The sequence below is a fragment of the Pteronotus mesoamericanus genome, unplaced genomic scaffold (assembly GCF_021234165.1).
Source record: "Pteronotus mesoamericanus isolate MK-2021 breed Mesoamerican mustached bat unplaced genomic scaffold, CSHL_Meso_final scaffold_31, whole genome shotgun sequence".
In the NCBI taxonomy this organism is placed as follows: Eukaryota; Metazoa; Chordata; class Mammalia; order Chiroptera; family Mormoopidae; genus Pteronotus; species Pteronotus mesoamericanus.
This window is the reverse complement of record NW_026555312.1, coordinates 27860262-27886068: the sequence shown is the minus strand read 5'-3', so window position 1 is coordinate 27886068 and position 25807 is coordinate 27860262. Positions and strand designations below refer to the sequence as shown.

At 37.8% G+C, this 25807-nt stretch overlaps 1 pseudogene; it reads left to right on the top strand.

Annotated features, from left to right (window-relative positions):
• The first annotated feature begins 18225 nt into the window (after positions 1-18225).
• On the top strand, positions 18226-25156 carry LOC129085584 (L-lactate dehydrogenase A chain-like; annotated as a pseudogene).
• The last annotated feature ends 651 nt before the right edge of the window (positions 25157-25807 follow it).

Here is a 25807-nt window from a genome sequence, read left to right as displayed (position 1 = left end):
CACTTTTATATACCAATAACAAACTAACATAAAGGGAAATTAAGAAAAAAAATCCCATTCACAACTGCTACAAAAAGAATAAAATGCCTAGGAATAAACCTAACCAGGAATGTCTAAGACCTGCACCTGGTAAATTATGAGACACCGAAGAAAGAAATAGAGGGAAATACAAACAAGTGGAAGTGCATACTGTGTTCATGGATAGGAAGAATTAACATCATTATAATGTCCATGCTACCCAAGGCAATCTACAGATTCAGTGCAATTCGTATCAAGATTCCCATGACATATTTCACAGAACTAGAACAAATATTTCAAAGATTTATATGGCACCACAAAAGGCCCTGAGTAGCAACAGTAATCCTGAGAAAGAACAAAGTTGGAAGAATCATGCTACCTATTATGAAACTGTACTATAATGCCATCATAATCAAAACAGTCTGGAACTGGCATAAAATCAGGCACGTAAATAAATGGAACAGAACAGAGAACCCATAAATAAACCCACACCTTTACAGTCAATTAATACTTGACAGAGGAAGCAAGCACATAAAATGTGTTAAACATAGTTTATTCAATAGATTGTGTTGGGAAAACTGGACAGATACATGCAGAAAAAATGAAACTAGACCACCTTCTTACACCACACATGAGAATAAATTCAAAATGGATCAAGGACTTAAATGTTAGACCTCAAAGTATAAAAATCATAGAAGAAAGCATAGGCAGCAAAATCTTGAACATTGCTTGCAACAATATTTTATCAGATTTGTCTCCCCAAGCAAGGGAAACAAAGGAAAAATTAAACAAATGGACCACATCAGACTAAAAAATTTTGTACAGCAAAGAAAACCATTAACAAAATGAAAAGATTCCCTACTGAATGGGAGAAGATATTCCCAAATGCTACATCCATTAAGGGGTTGATTTCTGAAGTATATAAGGAGCTCATACAACTTAACACCAAAAAAAAAATTATTCAATTTAAAAAGGACAGAGGACCTGGATAGACATTTCTCAAATGAAAACATGCAGATGGCCTACAGACATATAAAAAGATGTGCAATGTCACTAATCATCAGGGAAATAAAAATCAAAACCACAATAAGATACTATCTCACACCTGTCAGAATGGCTATCAGCAAAAAATCAACAAATAAGAAGTGCAAGTGAAGATGTGGAAAAAAGGGAACTCACATACATTGCTGATGGGATTGCAAATTTGTACAGCCTCTATGGAATATTCCTCAAAAAATTAAAAATAGAGTTACCATATGACCCAGCAATTCCACTTCTGGGTATCTATCTGAAGAAGACAAAAACATTAATTTGAAAAATATATATGCACTCTTATGTTCATTGCAGCATTATTTACAATAGCTAAGATATGGAAGCAACATAGATGTCCATTGATAAATAAATAGATATAGAAGGTGTGGTATAGATATACACAATGGTGTTGGGAAACGCCTGGCCTCGTTTCAGGAACTGTAAACCTGACAACAGGCTGGAGGGCCCCAAGGCTGGAAATAATCAGGAGGCTTTGGAGAAACAGGCTCCTGATGAAACTTGACCTGTCCCCCCGGGCAGGGGCGTAGACCCTGCCTCTCTGCTTTGCCTTTTGATGGTCCCTGCCAATGATGGGTAAGATCCCTCAGGGGAGGGGCAACCTAAGCCAGGCATCGACCAATATAGGCAGAAGATAAGAAATTGGAGGACACGAAGAAGGGGCAAAAAGGCCCCTGCCCCTGCACCTCTCGGCTTGGCTTGGACATAGCCAGAGTCCTCATTGCAGCCGAGAAGCAGTCTCCTTATCTCTTGGTGGTTCCCTCCCCACACCTGGCTCAGGCTTGAAGCAGTGCAGGAGTCAGCTCTAAATCAGGTCTGGCGGTTGCCAGGGAAATCAGACCTAAAAGTAATTTCTTTAAAGTGTGCTTTCTTCTTTCCTCAGATCTCTGGCCATCTCATGCTGCGAAGGACCTTCACATTATTTACACCCCTTACCCTTTATCATGAAGGCACTTGCCCTTATCTTCATTTTTTTTTTTTTTTTTTTTTTTGTTTATACGGGTCTCCTCTCAGACCCATGTAAATCAGTGAATTCCTGTCATTTGTTTTCTTAAAAAGTATTCTCTGTGAAACTTAACATGTTAATGTAATGAGTGTACACATGCATTCCTGTTACCGAGCCCACTGATAAGTTTTTCAATAAAAGCCTTTGAACAAAGGGCAACGGGGTCTTCCCCACTAGAGGGATGTGCCACAGCCTTCTCCAGTAAGAGAGAAGTGCACCATCTGCTCTCCCAGCAAACAGAGAAGTATTTGCGATGTTTTGTGTTTGTCCCCCTCATCCGTGACAATCTTGGGACGGTCTCTGTGGATTTCAGAGCCCTGCTCCCACCTCAGCTGGCCCCAGCTGGTTTCCCTCAGGCTCAGGGAGCGCTGCCCTCTCTGCGGTGGTCCCCCATGGCAGCAGCATGCCCCAGTAGCCCCCGCGCAGTGTGACACAATGGAATATTATTCAGCAATAAAATAGAATGAAATCTTGCCATTTAAGACAACATGGATGGACCTAGAAGGTATTATGCTAAGTGAAATAAGTCAGAGAAAAATAAATATAATATTATTTCACTTATATGTGAAATCTAAAAAACAAAACAAAACAAAACAAATGAGTAAACTCATATAGAATAAACTCATGGCTGCCAAAAGGGTTTTTGAAATGAGTTTTTAAACACATGAGGTTTTAAAATTTTTTAAATAAATTTAAAATATAAATAATAAAATGGGAAGGGAAGGTGAGGATATGGGGTGAAGGTCAACTAACAGTGTTCAGTATGGGGGGGCAAAAAATCAGAATTATCTTCTAAAGGGCAGATTCTTTGTAGTACAGGCTTCTCCTGCTAGGTGAGTGTTCTAGGAACACATCTGTATCAGTGTACCAGCTGGAATTGGCTGTGTTCAGCTTTAGTACATTTTTTTTGAAGACTCATTCAACACATTTGCCCATTTCATGATGGGTGATTTATGAGTGCATCCGCTCACACCACACTGACTGTTCAACAGCTTTTGACCAGAAATGTCATGACTCCTGTGCCTCACCCTCCCTATTCACCTGATCTCACGCCAAGTGACTTTTTTTTTCCCAATGATAAAAGTCCTCAAAGGGAAATGTTTTGCTGATGTGAAAGAGGTGAAACAAAAAATGGCAGAAGCACTAAAAGGCATCAAAATCAACAAGTTCAAAAACTGTTTTGAACAATGGAAAAAACATCTTGATAGGTGTATTGCATCAAATGTAGCATACTTTGAAGATGACTGAATTTTAAACATGTAAGAATAAATACACATTTTTTTATAAATAAATTCTGGGTTTCTTGGGTCACCCCTTGTACTGAGAGACTGATAGACCATGGACTATCTGACTGCTCATTGGGGAGGAATAGACAATGAAAGTGAATAAGACTATGGGCTAGAATCCTGATATCCATGTACCTTTTTATGTTTTCTCTGATAGCAACAGGAAAAGGCCAGTGCAAAGGGGAGAAACCATGGCTCCAACAGCCCTAATATTTTGCCAGCCCTTCCTCCCCAGTTGTCAGGTGAATATGCTGGGACCTTGCTGATATCTCACAGATCTATGGCACTATAGATTGCTTTGCCCATTTTCCTTCCCCTGGGCAAGGAATATTTTGAACTTTTGTTGTGTCTTGGGCCCAATACTTAGCTGTGGCCATCATCACATATTACGTGCTTGATGATAATTTGTGAACCAACTCAAAAGTGTGGTTGTCTCTGTCTTGTCTTGCCATTTATCACTTTGGCTACTTTTTGGTCCATAGCCTGAAATGCCAGCCACATCTCAGCCTACATCCACCTTCCCCCACTTACTCATTTTCCACCTCTTGATACCAGGGTTATTATAACTCCTATTGGGAAAGGTTGGGGAAAAATTGATGCTTTAACTGACTGCAGAATTCCTCTCTTGGGAAAAACTGACTTTTCTTAGTTATATATATAAACATACATAAATCTAATATATATACTATACATATATTAACAAACATATAGTTTGTTATATATAGAACAAACATATATATATATATATATAGTTATATGCAGTTATATATATGTTTGTTAATGGAGTTGAGGGCATGGACAATAAAGATCAGAAAATGACAGAGTGATGGAGAAACTTTATCAGAAAAGAACGGGACTGTTGTGGTTTGAGAGCAACAACAACAAAAACAAAAATAACACAACATACAAAGGTGAGATGATCAAATTGATACTATTTCTACCATGTTGGGAGACCAGAGATGATAGAGAAAAAGTTAGCCAATGAGAAGTTCACTGGAGCAGGTGTGAAAGAGGGATGCCTAACTTTTTATCTGAAATGAGTCATGCGTTTTTGTGTGTATCCTGTCTCCCTCTTATTTTCAAGTGAAAATCTCCTAAATGTCCACTCACTTTTGTGTGTAGAGTTCAGTGAAATCAAGAAAATAGACTGTGGCCAGGTCTGGATTGACATAGGGTGGAAAAGAAGTAACAGTCACTGGAGGTGAGCTGTGAATGAGACTGAGAGTTCAGCAAGACAGGAAATTGGCACAAGAGGTGACCATGGGAATGTTACCCCCAGGAGTTTGCAGAAATCTTGGGTAGAGCCTTCCCACAGGATGTGGGAAGGAGGCTTAGCCAATTCTATTTCAGTCCTAGAGGACCTGGTGAATTCAGCTGACTCCTAGATTACACAATCTCTACCCCCCGCTTCTTCTGGCCAAAAGTTGGTGCAAAGAACAAAGAAAGCCAAGATCCTGATGCACCAATTTTAGTGTCAGAGTAGGTGTATGCACTGTAGATGTACAAGATAGACACCTGGCAGCTCTGTTCACTTTTACCGTCTGTTCATCCCATTACTAGAATTTATAATACTAAAGACATCAGGCACCAGGAATAAAAGATACATGGGTTCTAGTCTCCTCCGTTCAGGTATTTCTCATATTAGATCAAGTACTTACATATCTCTAACTTTTTCAGGTGTATCCCCTATTATCTTTGTTATAAACAATCTATTATTTAGTCACCTTGAGACTGATGGGGCTTACCTGGCCTTGGGAATCTGGAAGCTTAGAGGACCCAAGCCAAGACCCAAAGGATGAGCTGGTGTTAGCCAGACAAAGAAAGGAGAGTAGTGAACAGTGGTTTGATGAGTGACAAACATTTCAGTCTTCATGGCTCTGACAGTTTCTACCTCTGCAGTGATTAGATCAGAGTTAAAGCATCCCAAATAGTAGAGTAATCTGCAAAATGGTGTAGATGCTAGGTCTTTATATATTTAGCTGTGTACACAGGTCCACATGCATAGGGGCATACATATATATAGATGCACAACGCATACTTTTCTCATCCTTCCATTGGTAGGAAACTCTGGTGTGTGTGTGTGTGTGTGTGTGTGTGTGTCTGTGTTTGTGTGTGTGTGACATTTATCCACTTATCCCCCTTCTTTGCTTGAAAAAGGAAGAAGTCAGGGTGGAGAAGATGAATATGTAGAAGTTGCTTTGATAATTACATGTGTGGTAGATTTTGACTTAATATGGAACAGCTGTCTGAATAGCAACACAGTTACAGTGTTGATTAACAATACATACTATGAAGCTATGTTGTCTGTGTTTGAAGTCTGGCTCTGTCAAGTTCAAGCTATGCAAGCTATTTTACTTCTCTGTGACTCCTGTTTTCTGTTTCTAATAGTATTCACCAGATAATATCCATTTCGTAGGGTGGTCATGATGGTGAAATCAATTAATGTAGTTGTGGCCTGTTAGAACAGTGCTCAGTATATTTGTATACAAAAAAATTGCCCATAAAAGTACAATTCATTCTACAGGTAAAAATGATCTGCGTTAACTTCCTACTTGGTGTTACTCTGTTAGAGAGCAATAATTTTTTCAAGAATTTCTTAAGCCATATGAAGGAAAAGTGGTTGATATAATTTCTCTGTGTATGCCAAGCATTTTGAGATGAAAGGAAGTTTATAAATGTAATATACAATCATTGTTGTCTATGGTGATTGACAGTTTCAAGTTGCTACAATTCAGAAGCAAGACAGCTAGTCCCAGGTGTGCCATTAAGAGTTCTGGAGTCAAGGGAATATGAAAAGCATTGCCTTTCACTGGTGTAATTTTCTTTCCCAGTGGCCTCAAGAAAACTTCTGCAGGGTGATTGAAAGGGGCACTTAAAGAAGGCATCACCCTGGTCCAGTTTCTCTATAAAATGTCCCTCGTGTCAAGTTAGCTGTACTTCTTTCAAACTAGCCACTTTGAATTACTTTGTCATTAGGAAAGAATTTACTGGCTTTACATTTAATATAAGCTAATGGTTTCTGGAGGATTTTGAGCAGCAAATAATAAGTTTAAGCAGACTCCTGAGGAGTTTGAATGACGTACAAGTGCTAAAACACCTGAGAGCACTGTGTCTACCATCTCCAAGAACTAAGTACTTATTTCGCTTTGTTACTTATATTTGTCTGAAAAATGCAAGCTCCATTCCTTTGTATATATAATTAATTTCTTATTTCTCTCATCTTTGTGGATAACCCTTTTTCCTATTTCACAGTGACCACTATAGTTGTATGTGTGTTTTTGTGTGTAGGAATAAGATAGATAAATCCATAAACAGATTGGTTTTATGGATGCATATATATTATAGAAAAGTACTTGACATCAAATCAGAACACTGCAATGCACTCTGGTAGACATACTTTAGTGAGGATTGAAAAAAGGTTGTTAATGAAAATTTCTTTCTAATACTAAAATATTTTGAGATCTACACCAATGGCATAAAGACAAACCATAATCTGACAAATCTGATAATGCTGATTTCATTCATTCTTTTGTTATTATTGTAGCAAAATACACATAATACAAACTTTACTGTTTTAACAATTTTTAAGTGTAAAGTTCAGTAGTGTTAAGTGCATTTACATTGCTGTTCAACCACTACCACCATCCACCTTCGAAAGTTTTTCATCTTCCCAAACCAAAACTCTGTACCCATTAAGTAGATTTCATTTTTATTGAAAAGCAGGTAGGATGTTGAAATGACAGATCATAGTGCCATATTGAAATACATGAACAATACTTTTGGAGAAATACCATGCTGGGTCATGTCCCATGGAATAGTCAGCCATCAAAGCAGAGAATTGGGAGCCCAGGCAGGAGTTGATGGGAGCTCAGGCTAGAGTTCCCCCTGCTGGGAGGATCTACACTGTCTATGTCCTCTTTGATTCTGCATTTCCTCTAGTAACAGTGTGAAAGGGTACAACTCAATGTCCCTAGTGGGGCTGGTTAGTTCCTGTCCTTTCTTTTCTTTTCCTCTGAGCTAACCCATTTCTCAGTCCCTCTTGGGACTGCAGGAATATGCCAAAAAAGTTCTCATTTATGGTTCAATGTTGGTACTTTAAAAAATTATCTAAAAATCTGGCTATTGCCAAATTGCCCCAAAGAAATTATCATTGAGCAAAAGGAAAAGTAGTTGTCACTCTTACGGTAGTGAGTTTTCTCCAAAGTAAACAGCAGTGCTTTTCCAAAAATAACCAACCTGCCCATTGGGTCCTATGTATTTACATGTGGTCAGAGCAATAAAGAGCCAGGATTCAAGCCAGCAGTACTGTGGAGAGGACATTTCACTCATGAGGCCTTTTGTTTGGCTGTCTGGAAAAGTCTTCCAGGAGAAAGTATGGAACCTCCCAGAGAGAAGAAAGGGAAAAAGTGACTGAGCCTAGGGCAGGGATGATGCAAGTGGAGCCATGCCACTAGCTTTGGCTCTATCACTTTACCCTGCTGTAGACCTGGGCACGGGGTGGTATATGACAGCAACCCCTAGCCACTCTGGGTTTCCTGGTATTACTAGGGAGGAGGGTACATAGCAATGGTGAATTATTTCTGGGGAGTTATAAATACTTAGATATATTTTTCTGAAATATGACTCTAATGTTTAACGTATTTATGATCCAGAATTGCCTTGGGAGCCATTCAGGGTTAGTAAACTCCCTAAGGACATTCAGCAGCACTATGTGTAGAAATTGTGGTTCATGGTCAGAATGCTTACACATCAGCATTGCCCACCATGGGCTGCTGCCCACCCCAATGGTCACCAGCATTGTGAAACAGCTCTCTTTAATGAGTAGATGTTCACATGGGTTAGAAGAGGCTTTAGGAAGAAAAGAAGCAGAAAGGAAAAAGGCACTAGCAGTAATGGAAAGCTTTTTATATGTCAGCCACTTCTACTTTCAGTCTTAGGAGATATGTTTACTATAAGAAAACTGTGGTTCTTAAAAGTTAGATAACTTGTTCAAAAACACATAGCTTACCAGTGTGTCTTAGTGTTTTATCTCCTTGACTCCACAGACCACATTCTTTCAATTACATAGTGTTGCAAAGATATTCAGAACCTCTGAATACTTCCATCTGGAAGGAGAATGTATTAGGATTCTTCAGAGAAACAGAACCAATAGGACATCTCTATCTATCTATCTATCTATCTATCTATCTATCTATCTATCTATCATCTATCTATCTAATCTATTATCTATCTATCATCTATCATATATCTGATATGGATATGATATATCTATTTATACCTAGACATTAATGTATATCTAGATGAATAGGTATAGATATAGACATCTATGTGCATCAGAAAGAAAGGTAGATAGAAGACAGAAGACAGATAGATATCCTATGTGTTCTGTTTCTCTGGAGAAGCATATATATGTATATACCTGTCTGTATGTCTATCTTAACATATTTATCTATATTTCAATTAAAGAAGAGAGATATTTACTCTAAGAAATTGGCTCATGTGCACAGGAAGGCTGACAAATCCTGAGATCTGCAGTTGGCAAACTGGAGACTCGGGTGAGCCAATGGTGTATTTCCAGTCCAAGTCCAAAGGCCTGAGAAGCAGGAGAGCTGATGGTGTAAATTCTATTCCAAGTCCAATTCTGAAGGAAGGAACAAGAACTAATACTCCAGCTCAAAGAGAGCACATTCTCTCTTACTATGATTTTTTTGTTCTATGCAGAACTTCAGTGAATTGGGTGAGGCCCACTCACATTACGGGGGCCAATCTGTTTTCCTTAGTCTACCAATTCAAATGTCAATCTCCTCTGGAAACAACCTTACACGGAAGGGAAGAATAATTAGGAAAGTTGGAAGAAGTAGGTAAGAGCCTAAAAAAATTATTAGTGTTCTGCTATCCAATAAGTTCTGTATTTTTAAAGATCATTTTCTCTTGTTCAGCCTGTGCCCAGTACTCTGAGAGGTAGGAGAAAATCTGGATGGAGTGTAGCTCAAGTTCTCAGGGGAATTTAACAATAAATAAATCACAGAAGAGATCAACATACTGAATCTTTTGCTGAACTGAAGAACCCTTATTGTCCCAACAAAGAATTAAGAAAACATTCTAATATGTGAAACCCAGAATCAAATACATTTCCTAGAAGAATTTAAGCTGTAAATTGAATGGGGAGTTACAACGAAGTAAGCTGGGAGCGGGGGAAGAAGAGGGAGAACTTTGTAAAAGGATTGACAATAGTTAGAGGTATCCATATGTATTTATTACTTTAAATTTTGTTCCCAACTCCATATTTGCAAATAGATTAGTAATGCTAATTATGCTTATGCTTAACTTTTAACATGTAATATAACTTGTCATGTCTACCTCTGGCCTGGACCTCCCTGTGAGACCCAGCCCTGTATATCCTGCTGCTCACTTGACATTTCCTCAGAGATATCACAGAGTAGCTCAATTTTGATGTGTCCAAAACCAGAGTCAGGTTTTCCCTTAAGAGCTCATGCTGCCTGGTTCATTTTAACAAATGGCACCACAACTACCCAGAGTGAAGGGGAGTAACACGAGAGTCACTCTGGCTCTTCACCCCATTCACACTACTCAAAGTCTTTCTTTTGGTCCACTGCGATTGTGCATCCTACGAATCTCCTCTGTTGCTCATTTTGGTTGAGTTCCCACCCTGTAGCCAGAACAATCTTGTTAACTATGAAATCTAACTTCATCACTGCTTTGCCTTGTCCTTCGGTGAACACGTTCTTCATACAGTCTCTGAGAGCCTGACATGACTTGGAAGGAAGCTTTTTCTGCTGACCCACGCGGTCATTTCCCATGTTGGAAGACCTCAGAGCTCTAGTACCTCTCTTTTGAAACTGTATTTGCAATCGCAGTTTAACATGTATTCATGGTATCTTCACCTTCCACACAAGCAGGGGCGATTTTGGGGTTTGCTCTCTATATTTTTTGGATTGAAAGAATAAATAATAAGTAAAATCCTACCTGAGAAGCAAATTGTTAATGGCTTTTCTGTGGCCACCTTGCCTATGAAATGCTGCCTGACTGCTCAGTCTGTGAGCATAACTAAGTCGCCATAGTTCATCCACTGCTGTTTGCTCTGATGTAGAAAAAATAAGAAATAGGTAAATGGTTGTGCTATCCTCAAAATGCACATCTAAAAGATTATGTTAAAAAGTCACTCTGGCAAATGGATCTGTAATGCTATTAATAAAATTTGATTAGCAGAAATGAACTTTAAACCATTTAACTAGACATCTTAATTTTCCCCTTTTCATCATTTTAAGGAGAGGGCAGAACAAAGTGCATTCTGCATATAAGTTTCTAATTTTCTGGTGATTTATCCCTTTTATTACTTTTTTCAGTATGCCGTTTTTTGAGCTATGTCTGCACAATTAGACCTTTCTTGGGACCTCCAGAGATGAAGAATTCTCACAAATTTGGAGAACATCAGATCTGAGGGGTACCTTGAACAAGATCCAGCTCTGAAATCCAAGGTAATTTAGCTCAGTATGTCGTGTCCATCTCAGTTAGTACTTCACAATTTATGTTGGTTTTCACCAAAACATTTTACATTACACACCTGAAGTTTTTGTGAAGAAATCTAGTAAGTTAAACCAATAAGTGAGTGAACCTATAGTCTTCCCAGCTTGCTAGAGATGGAAGTTAATCTCCATCCAGAGGTATTTAGCAAGTGGAAGTTTGAGTTTGGGTATCTGCTGGAGCTTCCTACATTATCTGCATTAACGTTCTTAAATTACACAAAATTTATAAAGGCAGTGGAAACAAGTGATCACACATCCATGGAGATTTTGGTGATATTGTAAATCAGCCACTCTGGCTCTGAGTACCGGCCAGACCTCCTGGCCTTTGGATTTTCATAACATAATTCAGGCAGAGCCCTGGATTTTTCTATGTATCTTCTTCCCAGAAGAGCAGGAAGAACTTCCTGAGAGAGTTCAGACTATGGTTTATTAAAGTACTTAAATCATCTCAAAATGGAAACACGACCTGAGAAAAACAAGTAATTAATAAAATGACTATCAGAACAAAAATGGAATGACCTGGTGTTTTATACCAAACAGTTAGCTGTGAATTAGGCTGCAAAAAAAGCTAAGGAGAACCATTTCTAGGCTTCTGTCAAATTTCAGTAACATATTAATCACCATGTAAGTATATCATGCTTCTGAAACAGTCTGTGCATTTTCCATATAATACTCACACTATTAAGAAACTTGAGGCCAGCTTTCAACAGTTAAAGAAGAAGTTTCATCAATGTTCCTGGGAATTAGGATCATTCTGAATTAGCAACTTGGTTAGATAGACAATTTGGACAATTCAAACCCAAAAGCAGTATCTTAGGTCTTATTTATTTGCTTTGGCTATGTAGATAATTCCCAATCACTAGACAATGACTCATGGAGAAAATGGGGAAATGCCCTCTTGTATGTATGTCTCCTTTCTGGGCAAGTATTTAAATGTGAGATGGTTACGAATTTGCCTTTCTTGTGACTGAAGGAATGACTTCAGAATGTCTAATACTTTTTCTCTTCATTCTTGAAATCCAGACAACGGGAACCTCATAAGCCCAAGAAAGCCCCTCATGGCAATTGTGGGATAAAATGTTTTAATTGACAAAAGAGCCCCTTGGCTAAATTCTTGTCTTTGTAGAGCTTGTCATAATTATTCAGTTTCAAGCCCAAAAGCTGCCAGAGTGAAGGCCAATTATTAATGGCAGAGAGATTGGGCAAGCAGAGATCTGCTGGCCACATGACAGCACTTAATGAGATGAAATGCAAGGGAATGGACTGAGGGCAGCTGACCCAGGGCCAGTACATAATGTGAAGAACCTCAGTATCAGAGGTTCACACTTCACACTGGCATTTCTCACACACATAGCAATAATTTGTCTTGGTCATAAGAAACTAGAAAACCAAAAATGTGATACTCCAAGTGTATTTCTAACTGAATTTTTTTCTTTGTTGTACACCTATATTGTTCCTGGCACAAGGGAAAACAGAAGAGCAAATGACTAGCCAAGTTATTTGCTGAGTAAATCCTGCTGAGTTGATCCTATGTATTCTATACTATACACCACAAACTCATACACACACACGTAGTAGAACTTGATTAAAATCTATTTATCCTGGAATTTATCTACTTCTGATTACCGAGAAAAGAGGTTAGAATTTGGCTAAAGAAACATTTTGAATGTTTATGTATCTCTCTTAACTATGGACTCTTTATATCTATCCACATTAACAAGGCGGGAAAAATTATTACTTTGTAAGAATTATGCCCCCACTTCCACACAATGAGGCGGATTCTGTGCTAACTTTTGAGCCACTTTTGGTCAGGGTTATAGTCATGTGTGACAAAGGTAGAAAATCGACAGAAAGTTGACTGATTTCCAGAAAGTTACAGAAAAGAAAGGGGTAGGTGCAGGGAGAAAGGCAAACTTTAACTTGGACTGACTTGAAGGAGTCTTTTTGACAAGCTTGGAAAGAAGTAGGAGAGAGATTTTAGGAGAAGGTGGTATGACTAAGACATTAAAAGAAAGAGAACAATTGGGAAAGAAGACTTTCTGGAATCCTTTATAATGTTTTTATGCTTGTTTGTTTTTAGTTAATAATATCCTGTCTTGCATTTTAAATAGACCCAAGTAAAATGTATTTTAATTGCTTTTCTAATTAAAATCTTTGATGCCAGACAGTGTTTCTTTGTATTTAGTAACTTGTCAAGAACGGGTGGCAAAGAATCTGGATTTATGTGGATGACATAGGTAACTGAAGCCCTGTCTGCAAGATAGTGAGTGCTAGCCCTAAGGGGGAAACTATGTCAAAGACCCAAATGCCCAGATGTTTGCATTGTGTTCCCCTGAGCTTCTCATGTGTGAGTATGTTGTGTTGGTTGTATAGATAGCTGAGTCCCTGCACTGCAGTAATAGCTGGAATGATTAGAGCAGGACATAAATATAGTTACATTTACTGGTGCCTATTTCAAATAGGTCCACTCCTTAAAATAAAATGGCTTGTTTTAAATCTTGCAGGTAGCCAAGGCAGGGCAAGAACTTTAACACTAAGAAATACAGTTTTTCTATTCTTTAAAATGCCTCTATTTAAAGAAACAAAAGAGACCAAAATGATCACCACAAATGACATAGTGTTTGCTTGATAATTTTCCATCTGTGCCATAGCAATTTTCACTCGCAATTTAAAGAATCCTGTCATAAGCAGAAAACAGGTTTGGCCACGAAAGTAAACTCCCTTTTCTGCTAGTGATTGAATGTGACTTCCAGATTTATCAACTCACAGGCCACTCACATTACGTTAGTTGTTGAAATAGGGCAAGGTCTGGCTTTGAAAGATGTTTACAATATTTTTTAAGTTTTGTAATAAGTGAGTGTCCATGAAATTCCCCATGTGGACTTCAGTGACCATGCCCGGATGGTTTCTGCCCGTCTTTCTTGGGCAGCCACTGCATCACCAGCCAGGCTGTTGCCTTGCTCAGAGACGAAGGCTTCAATAATGTCAAAATGACATGAATTTGCTGAACTCTGAGATGTAGAAAGGCCTCATCTGAAGTGTCCTACATACCAATCTAAGTCAAATTATTCTTTCTAAAAGTTTAGCAGATTAAAGTTTTCCATCTGCTGTGGGCAAGAAGCCAATCATTTCTGGAAACACAAGAAAAGTACATATCTATATCTTCTTTATGTGTCCATGTAGTGTGAATTTATTCTGCTTAAATTATTACATTTAAACATGGTCTGAAAACCTATGGTTGGCATGTAGCAGCAATACCTATAGAATAACTCAATTACCTTAGTTTACTATATATCCCATGACTCCCAGACCTCAAAGCAAATGGGACTCACTTCCCACTACTATTACCAAAATGTCCCCAGACTTGTAACTGTATAGTAGTTACCCCAGGCCTCTGGTATTTGGAGGATCCTATGGCTTTGTCTATGAAGTAGAGCCATCTGCTATGCACTGAGGCAGGTTGTTTGAAGTTGAGATAAAGACTTGCCTGGGGTCTTTACACATACTCAAACACACAATTGGTATAACCCCAGCACTAGCTGTTTGGCAAGAGTTTCCCCTATTCTTTACACTACCCTCTCAGGTCGTTGTATTGTGCTGCTTGGGACAGACTCTCTTCATTTCAAGCCTGTTCTTTGTGGGTTTTTTCCTTTCAACCAGATCCAGTACAAAAATGTTAAGGAGAGAAGAGATAGAACAGAAGACATGCTGATTTGCTTTTAAGCCATCCCCATACACACACCTGGCCTTCATAACCCTGTTTGTTTTAATTGTAGGACGTTTCACCTTTCTTCTTTTCTATTCAAAGTTTTCAACATAATACATTCATTTCTCAAGTTAATGTGAATTAAACTAAAATATTTTTGAGAGCTGATTTGAGATACCCTGAATATTAGTTAGGCATGTGTTTGATTGAATGTAAAAGAAAACTTTAAAAAAAAATTCTAACTTTGACTTTATTAATGTAAAAGAAAACCTGAAGCTGTTTTAAAATAAGGAGTTTATTTGTGTCTGGTAATAAGAAATATTAGTGTAGCTGAAACAAGGCTAATCCCCAGGTTCTATCTATCTTCCTGTTCTTCCATCTGTGGTGTGTGGGTTTTCATCCTGATGGCTGCAAGATGGCCGCAAGATGGCCGCTGCACCTCTAGGCACTGTATTTCAGGCAGAATGAAAGTAGATGAAGGAAAAGGGGCAAAAGGCTGACAGTACAGACCTTCCAAGTCTTCTCTCTTTAAAAAAGCTTTCTGGGACACTCTGCCCTAAGACATCTACTGATAGCCCAGAACTGGCTCTCACATTTACCTTTTGCTGCACAAATTCTGCACTTCTATATTGGAGGAAGGGAGGACTATATGACTTTTGACTAGCCTTATAATGATTTTAACACTAAAATAATCCAAAGGAAATACTTACCTTGGTTCCATGAAAGTAGACCTGAGGAAGGCTAAGATTAAGTCAGGATTACTTTTTCATGGGGTGACAACCTGTCCAATCTTGTGTGAGATGTATCACCTCATGCCTGTGTCCCTGGCCTAATTGTTAATAGTACCTCCTTTCACCCTTTCTCCAACTTGTTATTATGAAATATTCATGTTATTATGTTATTATGAATGTCCAAAGGATTTTATGGGAATACCTGTATATACACTACCTAGGTCCTACTATTAAAAGTTTCCTACACTTGTGTTATTACATATCTCTCCATCCATCAATCTGTCTTTTTTTTCATTGATTTCAGAGTAAGTTACAGACATCAGTACACTTCTCCTTAACTACATCATTAATAAGAATTCTATGTTTTGACATGTGCTTTTTTCTTTTGAGGTAAAACTGATATAAAATGAAATGTACATCCTAAGTGTATGTTTGCTGAATTTTGACAATTGAGTAATTCAAACTGCCATTAAGATACAAACCACTACTCTCACCCCAGAAACTTTCCTTATGTCCCTTCTCAGTCAATCCCTCACCCAGAAAACCACTCTTTACATTTTTTTTCAATATAGGTTATTTTGCCTGTTCTAGAACTTCAGATAAATGGAATTATACAGTTGATACTCTTTTGGATAAGGTCTTACAATAAGTGAAAACTAAGAATAATATTTTTTTTAGAATCATCCATGTTGTCATGTGTATAATTACAAAAGTTTATTTATTTATTTATTTATTTCTATTTATGAGGACCAAATTCTGAATCCCAGCTGGATCAAAATACTCTCTTTTCAAGGATGATTTTTAAAAATTTCTGTGGAGAGCAAAGACCTTTAAAACTGATAAGGCTGTGCTGCTCTTCTCCATAGCAAAATTGTAAACTCTTAGAAATAAAGATTTTTTTAAAATTTTATTTTAATTTATTTTTTCAAATACATTTGTCTCTGCCTCTCCCCCACCACTTTCCCTTGCCCCCTCCCTCCTTCTCTCCCTCAGCTCTTCCCCTTTGGTTTTGTCCATGAGTCCTTGCTATATGTTCCTTGACTTACCCCTTCCCTTCCTTTTCCCTGCCCCCCATTTCCTCTTGTCTCTGTTGAAGAAATAAAGATCTTTATTTCACAAAAAGAAAGGTTGGCTTTGAAACTTCTAAATGGCTCATTTTTAATTTAATGTCTCTCTAAGAGATATAAATGAACAGCAACAAAATATTATGGCCCTTTGAATACTTCAGCCCATGAATTGTAAATTAAAGTTTGTTTAGCTATTTGAGGTTGGAAGCTTAGCCATACTAAAAAGAACTGTTAAATATTTTATGGTATTAAATGTATTTGCAACCATGGGCACCATTCCTGACCCCTGACACATTTTTGTTCAAGGGAGAAAGGGAATGACTGAGAATGCACATAAAAATATTCTCAGTTAACAGAAGTTTAAATGAATTAAAGAAATAAAGAACACACATGTTTGCACTTAGACATGGTATATGGCCAATTTTTTTTTTGTGTGTGTGACGAATGCCTTATTACTTTTGCTCTAAGCAGTACTCTAAATGCTCAACATTTGACAAGGGGAATTTCCCTCCCCTTCTTTCCCTACAGTATATATTACACTAATTGCTTTATTTTAACAAGGGGGACCCTGTTTCCCCCAACCATCTTCTTGACCTCCAGCTTGAACTTCAACTGCAAGGATCTTTGCTGAGAGATAATTGCACTACCAATATGATTTAATGCACTTTGGCTCTAGTACATTATCTTCTCCATCTTTAGAAACCATTTTTAACTCTCAAAGGGTCAGATTCCCATCCTATATAATTCTTGGAGAGTCAAATAAAAATTGGCCCAGAGTTTTCTTATCATTTATAATTTTCATAATACTCTCAGTGTCACAGAACTAGTGTTTCAGAGATGAACAATTTGCTGTTTTTCATGCATAAAAATTCTCTGAAGAGTAATATAAGGAATGTCGATAGGATTAAAACTGTCACAGGAAAATTGTAAATATACTCATGCTATAACCTACAGTGCCCTCATTTTAGTTCTACCTTTAAAAATATCCATTTCTTTAGCTTCTCAAAAACTTTTTATGATGGAAGTGAACAAGCATGAAAAACTGACAATGAGATGAGAGGTTAGCCTTCTGCCATGGATGAATGGAGAAGTCAAGTCAAGCACCGCTTGCGGGGAGTCTCATGCCTGGGACTTAAGATTCTCATTCTTGAAAAGTTCTCCCTGATCTACCTTCTCTGAATTCCTAGGGCAGCACTGAATTCTATGGTTACTGTTATTTGTATTTTCCTTTCCACTGCCCCCATTTGAGGAGGAGTAGGGAATTTGTGCTCTTGTTCATTTACACACACACACAGAGGCACTCAAAACACACATGTGTGCCCTAGAGAGAAATCCACAAACATCTCACATCCAGCTCCCATATGCAGACACACAGACACTTTCCAAATGAGCAGCATTATATTTAATTTATTCATTTTCTATCTAGTCTGTACCTTTTAAGGAGAATACTGCTCTTTTGGGATAGGCTTGAGCAAATACTTCTAATGTTAGCTCTATTGGAAAGTGTTGGGTTCAGTGATTTTCAATACAGTGTACTTTCAGGCAGCCTGGGCTAATGGCACACTGAGAACTTGGCTTCTAAAGATCTCCAGCACTTTTCAGCTAAAGCTTTACCTCTTTATGTCTCTGTTGTTTCATCTGTAAAGCAGGAATGAAATGATTCACCCATAGCACCTTTGTGAGGCTATATAAGACATAAGCATTTTAAATCTGTAAAATACCATAGAAGAGTTATAACATCTACCAGGTACTGTCTCCTTTTAGTCAAGAAACACGTATGGGGAAGACTTCTTTATTATCCCTAGAAAACTGCCATGCATCCTAAAGAACCTAGAACCACTTATGAGGATAAGAATGAACACAGCTTCCAGAAAACAGAACAGATCTATGCAAAGACTCCTTTAGCTCTTTGCTATGATGGGAGTTGTAAAAATGGACTAGAGACTCTGGGCAATCATTGTGTGGTGGACGTAAGGAAAGAGGGAGCAGTGGTTAGGGTACTTTAATGTGGGCCAGCCGCAATGCCAGAAACCTAGTTCAATGCAGGTAACCAGGCAGTGGGAAGGCTGTCTGTGTTTGGCTGGCCCTGCAGAGCTCAAGAGGAATATGGGAGTCTTCCAAGCATTCAGGGTTTCTTCTCTTTGAAACTTGTGAGAGATAAGGGGCACCCCTTTCAAGTTACTGAGAATACTCTCTGAACATCAAGACTTCACTTTTCTTTGGTTCCTTTTTAGGCATTCCTTCCAGATTCCACAAGGGATGCTTACCTCTAACCAGCATCAGTCAACATTGTATACAGTGAGCCAGAGACTAACACATGGAAGGGAGACTCAACCAGCATTAAACATTCTCAGAAACTAACTTGTCAGAACAATTAGTCCATTTCACATAAGTCAGTGGCATGGCCTTCTCACTCCTGTCAGGAAGCAACATTTCATTTCATTATTAGTATTTGAGGAGAGGAAACAGATTTCCTGTACTGGCTTGCCACATGAGGCTATGTGTTCCAGTGTGTTATTTCTCTAAGACACCCCCTTGCAGCTTGCTCTCTGGGGCATGCTGTTTATCGGGACCTATTTTTCTTGACTGCCTTTGATTATTTTTTCAGCTTTTTATCTCCATTCTTCAGTTAGTGCTGTACTTTTTCAAGTTATCCCTCCACTTATGGTTCCTGGCTTTCAAACCAATTATTTTATTATTTTTCATCTTTGAATCATTTCTAACCACAAATTCCCCATACCTCTCTGTGGCTAGTTAGTGTAGTTGATGGAAATCCAGTGGCAGTAAGGCTTTAGGTTGGCACAGCTCCAATTTCTGAGCGAGTCAGTGATTACACCATAGCCAGATATAGCATGTGTAAAACGCCCAGCCATGTTTCAATCTGGGAATGTAGCCAGTGCTTAGCATTGGTCACCAAGGAAAAGGATTAACATTTAGTGAAACCTGTGTATATCTATCAGCATTGGAACACTGCTTTTGGAGAGCCCTGCTGATGTGTAAATTCATCAATATTGTATAGATACTACCAATTTGTTCTTAAAAATGTCAAACCCAACTCCTTTGTAAGCATCCCTGGCTCTCCTCTCTCTGCTCTTCTCTACAGGCTGAAATAGCTTTTTTCCTACTTTTTGTCCTGACTTTTCTCAAATATACTTGACTTGAAGTTGCTGCAGTAATTTGTTTATAGATCTGTCTTCTTCTGCTAGAGCAGGGCTTGGCAACATTTTTCTGTGAAGGGCTAGATAATGACTACTTTAGACTGTGTGGGCTTCATAGGCTCTGTCTCAATTATTCAACTCTGTGGTTATGGCACAAAACAGCCATAGTCAACATGTACACAAATGGTGTGGCTGTGTTCCAATACAACTTATTTATGGACGTTAAAATTTACACTTTGTATAATTTTTACATGACATATTATTCTTTTTTGGATTTTAAAAAACCATTTAAAACTGTAAAATGACTCAGTTCACAAACTGTAAATAAACAGGCAGAAGGCTGGATTGGGCCCACAGACCAGTTTATTGACCACTGTACTTACTAGAGTGTAAATTTTTTGAGGGTTGAAACTTTACATATTTATGTATTCTAGAGCATTGGCTCATGACAGGTACTTAATAAATACTTATTTAGCAAAAAGAATGTCTTCAGAATCTATAATATAAAAATAATGTATACTTGTTAATATGTATTGCATTAGAATATTATACAACTTTATATTATAATAATGAATTACATAATAATATAACCTTATATGTATTTGCCAAATTCTTTCCAGTTGAATAATTGCTTTTAAAAACATCATTTTGTTTTTGTGGATGGCTCTGACATCTGCAGAAAATACCACAATTCTGTTTTATTGATAATGAGAAGTATCCTAAAGTGTATTTTGACATTCGTGAACACATCACACAAACACCGATTTTCAGTGGTGTCCAAATATTTTCCTCATAGAAAAATGTTTCCTGGTTTTTAAATTTTTTAAAATTTTTATTTGTGTTTGGAGATGCTTTAGGTGATTTTGCTGACTTAATAAGTTATCAGTTTTATATAATTCATTTGAGGTTCTTAGTTTTACCTTGCCAAAGGGGTGAATCCTATCAGTCCTCATGAATGTGAGGTAAGCATGAACTCTGGAAATTCTACTGTCAGTGATATAATCTCTGAAGAAACAAGACACTGTCTACAAGAGTCTGCTGAGCCTCAAGGGCATATGGTATCTGTTCTGGATGTTCTCTATTGGCCACAGGGCCCAGATTTACTTTCCATACCTTCAGCTTGGTCAGTTATTTTTGACCTATGGACAACACCAGTGGGATATCAGAGTGAGGTACAAAGAGGTTGGAAATTCTTCTACCTGTCCTGCTCTGCAGTAATTGTGTCCTCCATGGGAATAATTCCTCTCTTCTGGGTCTGCAGTGACTGTGTCCTCGCTGCCCTACTTCTCAGGTGGGAAACCACTACCACTCCCGAAATATCTGACTACCCCTTTAAACTGCCCACTTCAGTAAATAACCTGTTTATTAGAGCTCTCCAGTTAAACCCTTTGAATCTGCTTCCTTTGTGGGCATTGACTGCCCTCACAATCTATAGGTATGATTGGGAAATACTGGGAACTAGTTATTTGGACACCCAACTAATAGCCATGAGTTTTGAAATTCTCATGCTAAAAACTTCTTTTTGGGGTTATAACTCTAGGCATTTTCTTTTATATTGCAAATAAATTTTGCCCATATTTGTCATGGGAGTCAGTGACCAGGTTTGTTGTATCACTTTCTTGTGTGACATGGCTGTCTTGGGCCACTGGGAATTTTGGCTGATCTAAGCTGTTGGAGCAGAGATGTAGTAAGAAAAAAGTCTGGGATACTGTTTACAGAGGTCAGACCTAGTTGGGAAGGATGAGGGTGTGGGGCACTTATGAGTGGGAAAGAAGAAGGTTGAATAAGGAGCTTAGAAACTGGAAGTTGGGAATAAAAAGGATAGTTTTTGGCTATTTTTTCCCATTTTCCCCACCCTGTATACACACACACACACACACACACACACACACACAGACTGTCTAGGAAGTATTCAGCCATGTAATATAAAAAATAGGGGCATTTATTGAAGTACTGAAGAAGATACAAGATGCAAGAAACATTGTACATAGGACAATGATGCTTCAGTGCCCTCCAAAGTAGATACTTTGGGACCTTACACAGTTCCCCCAACATTATTAGCAACTGTAACACGATATTCCTTTTGCTCTGGTAACAGAAGCACAGGGTGGATTTTCCCACGACACATTTCAGGCCAAGACCTGCATCAAAATCACAGGCACAGTAGTTTTTGGAATGCCCAGATCAGCTTCTAGTTCTTACACTGTCAGTCTCTGATCTTTGTTAATTGCAGCCCATACATTCTCTGGTGTTCTGTTGATGGCAGGCCTTCCAGAACATAGATCACTTTCAATAGATTCTTGACCATCTTGAATTATTTGTGCCACACTTCATTTGCACTTCATTCACTGCATTGTCTTCAAAAGCCTTCTGAGTCATCTGAGTAGTTTCTGAAGAAGAATGTTCAAACTTAATGCAAAATTTGATGTATATTCATTGGTCTACTCAGTTATTTTTTAATGTGATGGTCACACAGTAAACATGCTCATTCAATGGCATCTACTAGTGACTAGTATAGTGAAGTCATCATTGTTTATGCATACACATTCCAGTCTACTCTCCTTGGCAGCCAGGTTACATTGATGTCACACAAACCATTCTCATTACATTAACAATGGCTGGACTTTTTCCAGACAGACCTCATATACACACATATACATGTGTATATTACATATAAACACATATTATTTATTTATATATCAATAGGATAAAAATTCTCACTACTTTTAGGTAGACAAAATATTCTTAATTTTTTACAACTGCTTTGATCTTCCTTATAAGGCCCCATCTCAAAGATGGCAGAGAAAAAACTAAACTTTTGCCCAATTTATTTCAATTCAACTGCATTTTTAGGTAACCAAGTGTCTTCCAGGATGGGTGTCCTAATCCCTTCAAAAAAACTCCATGATCTGAGTCTCTTAGATTTTTTTCAGTAATATATTAAAAGAATGCTTAAGAGGTTAAGGAATTCCTCTTCTGTTCTTACAGATCTGATTTCCAGCTTATGATTTGCTCTTGACTGAAAAAAATATTTGGATGTCACAAATGGAATATTAACTCTTTCTTAATTCCCTCTGTAAGAGTCCTGATTCTTCTTGTGACAGATTGATTATAAAAGTCCAGAGAAAATCAGATATGGCATCTTCCAGGAGAAGCTTGTTTTCTGATCACAGCTGATACATATAATCTTTTCGGAGGTTAACAACAATTCCACAGAACACCAGAGCATGCAGGAATTCCTGGACAAGAAGCTGCCAGGAATAATAGCAAGGATTGGAGATAAAAAATCAGAAATTAAGATTCTAAGCATTGGTGGAGGTGGAGGTGAATTGATCTTCAAATTCTCTCCAAAGTGCAGGTTCAATACCCAGGAGTTCCTATCAACAATGAAGTTGTTGAACCAAGAGCTGAACAAATTGCCAAGTGTAAAGAGCTTGTAGCCAAGTCTTCAAACCTTGAGAACATAAAGTTTGCTTGGCATAAGGAGACATCATCTGAATATCAAAATAGAATAATGGATAAAAAAATAACTTCAGAAGTAAAACTTTATTCATGTGATTCAGGTGCTGCATTATGTAAAGGACATCCCAGAAACCTTGAAATTCTTCCATAGTATTTTAGCTACCAATGCTAATATTCTTATTATTCTTGTATAAGGGAACCAGTGGCTGGGACAAGCTATGGAAAAAGTATGGATCGAGCAGGGAAAAAGTTATACCCGCTTACCCTGGTATAACCTCTGCCAGTACATCACAGTGACTAATCTAACTCAGATTTTGGACAACTTGTGAATTAAATATGAGTGTCATGACCTTCTGTCTACCATCAACATATCTGACTGTTTTATTGATGGCAATGAAAATGGAGACCTGCTTTGGGATTTTATTTTTGACACAAACCTGCAACTTTAATACAACAGCACCACCTGATATCAAAGTAGAAATTGTGAAAGATCTGCAAGATCCAGAACTCAGTATAAAGAAAGACGGAATGTTTCTTTTTAATAATAATCTGAGTTTCATATTGGTTGAGGTATAAATATCAATCATGAGGATATATTCAAAATTATAATTTAAACAATGTTGACCATTTATTTCTGTATTAAAATTATGAATACATCTCATAAAAAATAAAAGTGCAAAAGTAGGGGGAAGCCCATTAATGTATTTCAGAAAATATTACCTTTCAACTATTCATAAGGAAACCATAAGACAAATCTAGATATTTTACAAGACAGCTTGAAAACCATGGAAGATGAATTCACTGGTAAATTTTGCCAGGCATTTAAAGAAGAATTAATGTCAGTCTGTCTTAAACTCTTTCAAAAAATTTGAAGAGAAGAGAATACTCCCAAACTAGTTTTATGAGGCCAGTATTGCCCTGATACCAAAATCAGAAAATGACACTAGCCAGAAAAAGAACTATAGGCTAATACCTCTGGTGAGTATAAATGCAAAAATTCTCAGTAAAATACTAGCAAGCTAATTCCAGCAGCCCATTAAAAGTATCATTAAGTACTGGAGCAACTGCTGACAAGTTCAGATCCAATGCCACATGTCTCAACACCCACCCACCATGCACTCTTGCTTTCCTTTGGTTCTAAGTCTAGTGCTGAAACTCTCATGGATCACCTGATTGTGAATCTCTTTAAGGAAGAACAAAGCCCCCAGAATAAGATTACAGTTGTTGGGGTTGGTGCTGTTGGCATGATCTGTACCATCAGTATCTTAATGAAGGACTTGGCAGATGAATTTGTTCTTGTTATGGTCATGGAAGACAAGTTAAAGGGAGAGATAATGGATCTCCAACATGGCAGGCTTTTCCTTAAAACACCAAGAGTTGTCTTTCACAAAGACTATATTGTGACTACAAATTCCAAGCTGGTTATTATTACAATGGGGGCACAAAAAGAGGAAAAAAGTCATCTTAATTTGGTCCACTGTAACATGAACATCTTTAAATTCATCATTCTTAATCTTATAAAATACAGTCCGTATTGCAAATTGCTTATTGTTTCCAATCCATTGGATGTCTTGATGTATGTGGTTTGGAAGATAAGTGGTTTTCCCAAAAACCATGTTATTGGAAGTGGTTGTAACCTGCATTCAGCTCAGTTCCATTACCTAACAAGGGAAAGGCTAGGAATTCACCCATTAAGCTATCATGGGTGGATTCCTGAGGAACATGGAGACTCTAGTGTTCCTGTACAGAGTGGAGTGAATGTTGCCAGTATCTCCCTGAAGAATCTTCACTCTGATTTAGGCACTGATGCTGATAAGAAACAGTGGAAAGAAGTTCACAAACAGGTACTTATAAGGTGATCAAATTGAAAGGGTACATATCCTGGGCCATTGGAATATCTGTAGCAGATTTAGCAGGAAGTATAATGAAGAATCCTAGGGGGGTACATCCAATTTCCATCATGTTTAAGGATCTTTATGGACTAAAAGGAGACATCTTCCTCATATCTTGGGACAGGATGGAATCTCAAATGTTGTGAAGGTGACTCTGTCACTGGAGGAAGAGACCCATTTGGAGAAGAATGAAGATACACTTTGGGGGGATGCAGAAAAAACTTCAGTTTTAAAGTCTTCTCATGTCGTATCACCTCACCATCTAGGCTACAGGAGATTGTGTATATTATCCTTTTTATCTGATCTGTGACTAAAAGATGAATTTCCTTTAATGATAGAAATAGTAATGGCTCATAAAACAATGCATTTGTATCCCCATGCTGGAGGGTATTTATTTTGTGTAGTCCTGAACTGTTTAGTGTGAAATAGTTCCATCTCTTCAAAGGTACTGTTGGCAGTATTGCACACACTACAGTTGCCATTCGAACTAGATGTGTATTCGCTGTGTGTTACATAATTTCTGGTTTCTTTACCCAACATGGCTAGTCCAACTTGGATTCTTGGATCCAATGTATAAATTCAATATTGCAAGTGTGTATAATTGTTCTAAAGCATCATATTTTGTGTAATATATATACCAAATTAGTGTACATTCCCATATAATGTAAAAAGAAACATCTACATATAAATAATCCAGTGAGCTATCCAAGTGAACTATACCAACTAAAACACTAAATAAACCTTGAACAATGAAGAAAAAAAAAAAGCAAGGGAATCAAGATGGCAGAGGAGTGAGTGGAAGTCACACTGACCTCCTTCCAGGAACAACCTGGAATTACAGCTAAATTATGGAGAAATCACCTGGAGCAAACAACTGAACAATA